Consider the following 8,037-nt stretch of genomic DNA (forward strand, 5'->3'; position numbering starts at 1 on the left):
TGCCTTTGACGGATCCGGGCGACCGCTCAGCAGGGCACCATGCGCCCCGCTGGGGACCCGAACACCTTTCCTCCTGGAAGCCAGCTCACCTGGCAACAGCTAGCAGGGGAAACTTCGCGGAAGGTGGGTTTGTCCATGAGGGGCCACCTCTGACATAATATATAAGGGGATGGTCCTACCCCTCCCCCATGTACGTCATCATAACTTTTTCTCTCCGCCACTTGCACACCCACTGACTTGAGCGTCGAAGTGTCCTTGCAGGTGGCACCCCCTCAATTCCAAAAGTACTCAGAAAGTCGGCCGCTCACGCTTCTCAGGATCCAGGCCCAAGCTGGGACCCACCTTCACACCCGATAAGCAATCCTAAACCGTCCGGTAACTGACCTATTGAACAGAAATAAAAAACTCATTGTTCTGAAATGTAAACTTTTTTGGGTCCCAATAAAACGCCTCGTTTGAGTCATATACCATGTAAAGATTCACTTAAAAACAACATGTGAATTTCTATTATTATACCATGAATTGAATTAATTAGTCAAGCTTAAATTTGAATTTCAAATTATTAATTAAGAGCTTAAAATATTTATTGTCTTAAGTAATTTTACATTTAAAAATATTATTTGTACACTAAAATCAGTCACCAATATATTGTGTATAAATATATGTATGGTTTAATTTATTTTTAATGTATATTTATATTTTAACATATATTTTATACTGATAATTCACTTTGATAATTAATTTTGATATACATATAACATAATTGTTTTACATTAGTATTTAATAAGTACTCTTGTTATTATACCCGTTTATTTGATCAGTTTGAGGTTAGTTTTAATTGATTAGAGAAGAAAACTTGGCTTATTCTCATAACACCTCAAAATTTCTCTAATAATAATGACAAGAGAAACAAGGTTCCACTTCTGCTACTTAACGGATAATACTAAAATGTCTTGCATTTTAAATTATTAGAGACCAATCTTTTCTTGAGGGATTAATTTTCACGTGAAAAAATTGATAGGCATATCACTTAAGAAGTTTACTCTAAGTTCAAAGAAAGGAGAGATAGATTGAATTATTAGATCAAGTTTAAATTTGTGGTGATAATTTATGTAAATTAAAGTTAATATATTTGGGGGAGAGGATCTCACATTATTCTTCTCTGCCTTTAAATTATTTGAGAAATTATTGATAGATGATGACCCTTAGTTCATCATGGCTCACGGAAATTTGTATATATGTGGACAAAATGCTTCAGATATAGTACAATGATATACGTGGACCTATGTACCGTTGCATTTCCGGCCTTTGATACAATAATTTTCGGAATTAATAGAGTTGAAGAGAATTGAGAATTGAAGAAGAAGATTGATATATTATTATTGATGAATATGAATTTGTGTTCGAGTGATAAAAGGTCTACTTAAAAAGCTAAAACTGATATTATCACAAGGGGAGCCCCAATCGAAGATATCTCAGAATATGCAATTTTTTAGTCTTTAAGTGTTTGTTTGGGTGTTATTATTTTAATAAAAAAATATTTTTTTAGTGATTTTTTTTTAACGTATTTGACAAATTTCTAGTAATAAAAGTAAAAGTTCTAGAAAAAATAAAAAAAAATATCTTTTTTGAAAAGCGGTAATTTACATATTTTTTTAAAAGATCTTTTTTTATTAAAATAAAAGATATTTTTCATGTAATAAATAAATAAAAAATATTTTTATATTATTATATCTAAACATAATTGATAAATAAAAAGATCTTCTTACGTGAGATATCCAAACATAAAATTATTTTTACTTTTCGATAAGATCTTAAAAAAAAAAGATAATTTAAAAAAAAATCTTTTTTTAGAATCTCACTGAAATAAGCCGAAGTGTTGTATATTGAAGAGTTCCTGCAATGAAACAATATAGATCAGAGAAGAATTTTCAAAGAGATCACGGTCCTTGTTTTGATAAGTGATAGAATTGAAATTGGGTAGGCCTAAGTCAATTAACTCTTTTAAATGTTAGCTCATAACGTGAGAGATTCTTTATATTTATATAATTTTTAGAAATTATCTTTGAGTAATGTGAAACTTGTAATAATTAGTAATGGATAAGAGATGTTGTTAGCCTATGGATTGATTAATGCATAGTGTATGTCAATATGTTTTATTTGTAATATCATTTAATTAAATATTTAAATTTATAAAATATTAAAAATAACAGGATCTGAACAAGAACAAGGATGGATCTACTAAGTTGCTAGGATTTACTAATGTTATAAGATGAATGTTATGATGGTTTTCGTTGTAGTAGTTAACTAGTTATATAGTGATTATGAATATTAGCTTTTATAGAAATCGAAATGATTTAATTGTATGATATATATTTCCATTTAAAACTTATGAATAATATTGAATTCCTGTATATTCATTTCGTATTATATATATTCGTGTTTTGGAGTAAATGAATTTTCCGGGTGCTCGTTGTCGTGTTTTCTGAAAAGTAGGACTAACATTTTTTAATTCGAGTATCGTAGTTGTAATCATTATGCAAAGTTTATGATAGATTATTGTAATAATGCATAATAATTGGGATGTAAATTAACAGTATTGGGCAGGGCACATGACTTATGGACCATATTGTTGGAAAAAAGTCCAATAATACAATAAGGTGTTTTAATTAGTTTAAGGATATCTTAATAATTTTGTCAACGGCAGTGTATTTCTGTTTACTAATTATAATAATTCCTATTTACTTAATTGAAAAAAAAATGTAAGATTGGTCTAAATCAAATACTGGTTTTTGGAAAGTATTAATTTTCTAATAACAATAATAATAAAGACTTATCTCAAATTGAATAGATATAATAAGCTAAGACTTCTCTAAAATTAGAAAACCAAGGGTACTTCTTTTGGGATGAAAAAGAGTATGTACTATATATATCTGTGATAGGAGTGTTCGCAGTGCGGTTTGGATCGATTTTGAATAAAAAACTCATCCGATCCGAACACTATGTTTACTTGCGGTGCGGTTTAGATTGGATGATTTTTTTAAAAAAATCCGATCCGATCCGATCCAATTTCGAGCGATTTGGATTGGATTGGATTTGCAGTTTTGTAAATTAAAAAATTAAATATATATCAACTCTCAACATCAAATTTTAAATAACCAACAATGACATATCAAGTCTTAACAATATCTTAAAAAAACCAATGATAACATAACAATAGAAATAAAATTATAGGTTAATTAAAATAAATAAATAAATCACATTTTGAACATAAAATATTAATTAAATAATAATAATACTTAAAAAATATAAAAATGTATAACAAATTATATATGTTATAAGTATAATTATAAATATAATAATGAAATAATATTATTATAACACATTGTGTGGTTTGGATTGAATTGGATCGGTTGTGAAAAGTAGATCCAAAATCTGATTCGATCCAGCGGTTTGCAAAAAATAAAATCCAATCAAATCCGAATTAGTGCGGTTTTAATCAATTTTCAGTTTGAATTGGATTGGATGAACGGTTTAATTTAGATCGGTTTGAATTTGAATATCCTAATCTGTGAGTTCTTTAAAAAATTATTGTTACTTTTATTTTTAATAAGGAAAACGGTACACAATTAGAAATTTTGCTCAATAAAATATCTAACTGATATAGCAATTTATGAGTGGTTATAAATTATGATATTGCTACTAAAATATCTGTTTTTTGTTTTTAAATTTCCCTTGTCATTATATATGTTTCGTAAAGAGCTTTAATTAGAAGATATAACACTGCCCCTCTTTAATTATTTGTTTAATCTACTCAAAAAAATTGTTTAATTTTAACGTTGGGAATATATTTATTTAAAAAATCTTCGGTTTGGTGACCATCACTTTCAATAAATAATGTGTTCCCTTTCAAATGAGTCATCAACGTGTGTGAGACTGAAATTATTGAAAGGTCAACCTTCCAAAGCTACGTTGTTTCCTTGGCCTCTGCCATGAAAACTGTCGACAAAAAAAAGAAGGATAAATCAAATTAAGTTTGAAAAAAAGAAGAAGAAGAAAAAAATTTCCTCGTGCCGTGTTTGCCATGTTTTCATTCCACCAATGAAGCTTCCATTCCAACATTGAATTTTTTGTCTCTTCTTTTTGTCACTCTACTTTCTTGGAAGGTGAAACAACCACACACCTTACTTAACACACATTATTAATTTAAAAAATATATATTTTAATATAATATAAGTTTTCACACAATTTCCTAATTATCTGACATCAAATCAAATTATCTTCTTTTTTTGGGGCGATTCCTTAAAAATTGATCAGTATAGTTTGTTGCACTGATTTGCAAATTTACAATGGTCAACTGTTTTTTTTTTTTTCAAAGATAATACCTTTATTGCAATCAAATGATTCAATTACAATACCCACATAAACAGGGATAAGCATATATAATAATAAAAATTTGGGAAACTTTCAAAAACAGTAATACCAAGCTAAAGGTAGGGATTAAAACAAAAAGAACAAGCTATTCACTCCTCTTTAGTTTCAGTTGCTATGCCTTTCAAGTCGCCCAAATTCTTCTGCAAATGTCAGAGTTTGGGACAGAATTTTTCCAACCTCAACTCTGCAATTTTAAAAAATGTGAGCATTCCTGGACAACCAGATCTGCCATAGAAGGTAACTTACTTGATTGATTTTTTCTTTTGAGTCTCTTCTTCTCATCGCTTCCATCAACTGACACCACCACTCCCAATGTTCCATAGTCGGATCTCTGGGAATCACACTTGTTACTGGTGATTGATTCCAGACTTGCACAACTCCCGGACAGAAAATCAGAGCATGGAGGTGTGTTTCTGGTAGTGAAGAACATCGCTGGCATAAATTGGGGATCTGAGGTATCCTCTTGTGAAGATTTGTCTTCACTGCTAGTCCTTCGTGAGCAAGTTTCCATAGAAATGCCTTGATTTTTGGTTGGCATCGAACCTCCCAGATGCTCCTCCATAGTTGTCTACTTTGAAATCTGACATGAAGATCTTCCATAGGCTTATGAAAAAACTTGTAAGCTACTTCATATCCCGTTCTAACATTGTACTAACCTGAATCATGTTTTATCCACCTGACTGAATCTTCACCTTCTTCAATGTCCATTTGGCAGATTTGTTGTGCTATGTTGGGACTGAACTTACTATGAATGAGCTGTGTATTCCAACCCCCTATCTCATTGAATAGTTGTCTTATCCAAATCAGATTTTTATCACTGCAGTCTTCTTCCTATACTCGAAATGGAGGTAAGTTACCAAAACATGGATCTTCTTTGAATTTTACTATACCCTGTGTCGTGACTTTCCATTTAGTACCCTGTTCCAGTACTTTTCTGCCTTCCAATAAGCTCTGCCAAGCCCAAGATGGTCTCAGGCCTGGTTTTGCTCCTAAAAAAGATGTAAGTCTAAAATATTTGCTTTTGAAGACTTTATAAAACAGAGAATTTTGTTTAGTCATTAGTCTCTATCCTTGTTTTGCCAGCATCGCCAGATTAAACGCTTTGATATCTTTAAACCCCATACCACCTTCCTCTTTAATTCTGCTCATTGTATCCCAGCTGATCCATTGGAGTTTTTTTTCATTCTGTTTTTGACCCTACCAGAATTGCATCATCATTTTGTGAATATCATCTAATAGTAATTCAGACAGTTTGAAATAACTTAGAGTATAGATAGGTATAGCACACCCCACAGCTTTGATTAAGATTTCTCTTCCACTTACTGACAATAGTTGACGCTTCCAACCTTGTAGCTTCTTTGACACTTTATCCTTTACATAAGCAAATGTCTGACTTTTAGATATGTTAACAATAGATGGGAGACCCAAATATTTGTCTTGTGCACCAATATTAGGGACTCTAAGAAAAGTAGCGATTTCTTCCTTAATAGCATGAGGTGTATTCTTACTGAAAAATACTACAGACTTACTGAAATTGATAATCTGACCGCTTAGGAAGCCATACTGTTGAATAACATTAATCAAATTAGCGCAATTATGTGGAGTTGCTTTACAGAATAGTAAAGAGTCATCAGCGAATAAAAGGTGGTTAATGGATGGACATCTACTGTTCAACCGAAACCCCTTAGATAGGTTATCCTGTTCTCCTTTGTGGAGCAGAAATGATAGACCTTCTGCGCATAATAGAAAAAGGTAGAGTGAGAGGGGATCTCCTTGCCGGAGCCCTCTACTTGGTTTAAAGAAACCAATAAGAGAATTTTCCACAATAACAGAATAAGAAATAGTAGTGACACATTTCTTTACCCATTCTATCCACCTCTGACAAAAACCAATTTTTTTCAATAGAACCACACAAAACTCCATTCCACTCGATCATAGGCTTTGCTCATATCCATCTTTAGAGCTAGATCAGTGCCCCCAAATGATTTATTCTTTAAGAAATGCATGCATTCATGAGCCACAAGAATATTATCACTAATAATTCTTCCTCTAATAAATGCACTCTGATTGTCACTAATTATTTTATTCATAAGAGGCTGCAAGTGATGGACAAGTACCTTGGAAATAATTTTATAAAATACGTTGCTTAGGCTGAAGGGTCGGATCTGCGACATATTTTCTGCATTTGGAGTCTTTGGAGTTAGACAAATTTGAGTATGGTTGAAACTCTTTAGTATTCTTCCTCCACCAAAGAAGCTCTTAACTGCCTTGCATACATCCCCTCCGATGATTCTCCAATAAAATTAGAAAAAATTTTCCGTGAATCCATCATCTCCCGGGGCAGCCCCCGGGTTAACAGAAAAAACTGCCCTCTTAATTTTTTCTTCACTAATCGGTTTAGTAAGGTACCGATTAGTCTCAGAGGAGACCTTCTTTCTCAACCCAGCCAGCACATGGGAAGGATCTTGAGGATTTCCTGTTGTAAACAACTCTTCAAAGTATTTTTGCGCTCTCGCCCCAATTGTTTCGGGAGTAGTACACCACTCTCTATTCTCATCCTCTAACCTCCATATCTTATTTCTCCTGTTTCTAACTTGACTTTTGGAGTGAAAAAATTTGTGTTTTGATCTCCCCATTTAAGCCAATCAATTATAGCTTTCTCCCTCCAGAACCTTTCCTCCATAATACATGCATTACTCAACTCTTCCTTCAGCTGTAAAATCTCTATTTTATTAGCAGAGCTGGGATCTTCCTTCAACGCCGATAGTTTAGTCGCAATCTTCTCCATTTCTTTTCTAGAATTTTCTACCCCCGAAGCTTGCCATTTAACTATTTCAGATCTGCAGCGCTTTAGTTTCTGAAACAATTGGAACATTGGTGAGCCAGAGAAGCTTGTTTGCTACACTTTCTTAACTATTGAATCTGTCATCTCCTCCCCACACCATCTCTCTTGAAATTTGAACCTCCTTTTACTCTTGATGGTTGCTGAATTTGAGTTTAATAGCAGAGGGCGATGGTCTGAACCAATATCATCCAAGTGTGTGAGTGTAGCACACGGATATTCTTCCCTCAGTTTTAGAGACAAAAAAGCTCTATCTAGTCTTTCTCTGATTACTCTCTCTTGACAACTCCGATTCCACCATGTAAATTTTTCCCCTAGATACCCCATATCCACCAGGCATCCATGATTCATAAAGTTTTGAAACTTCTGAATGGATTGAAATGATTTCTCCTTTCCTCCCTCCTTTTCATCTGATAATAATATGACATTAAAATTACCAATGACAATATATCTTTTTTCGAGCTGTCTAATAATCTCCAGCAAGGCCTCATATTAAGTATCTCTCAGCTGGTCAGTACTGTGGAGGTGAAGCCCTAACATCTCTCATGTAATTTTTCTCTCTTGAACTTCAATTGAGAAGGATATATAAAATTCTGCACTGCTACAATGGTCAACTGTTGAATAAAAAACTTGTTGAACTTAAATATAAGTTATATTAAAATGTATTATATATAGACAAATTGACTACAATTTTAACTGAAAATAATTATAATCATAGTTAACTGAATAATAAAAATAAAAACAAAATAAAAATCTAAATC

The sequence above is a fragment of the Arachis ipaensis genome, chromosome B03 (assembly GCF_000816755.2).
Source record: "Arachis ipaensis cultivar K30076 chromosome B03, Araip1.1, whole genome shotgun sequence".
Taxonomy (NCBI): Eukaryota; Viridiplantae; Streptophyta; class Magnoliopsida; order Fabales; family Fabaceae; genus Arachis; species Arachis ipaensis.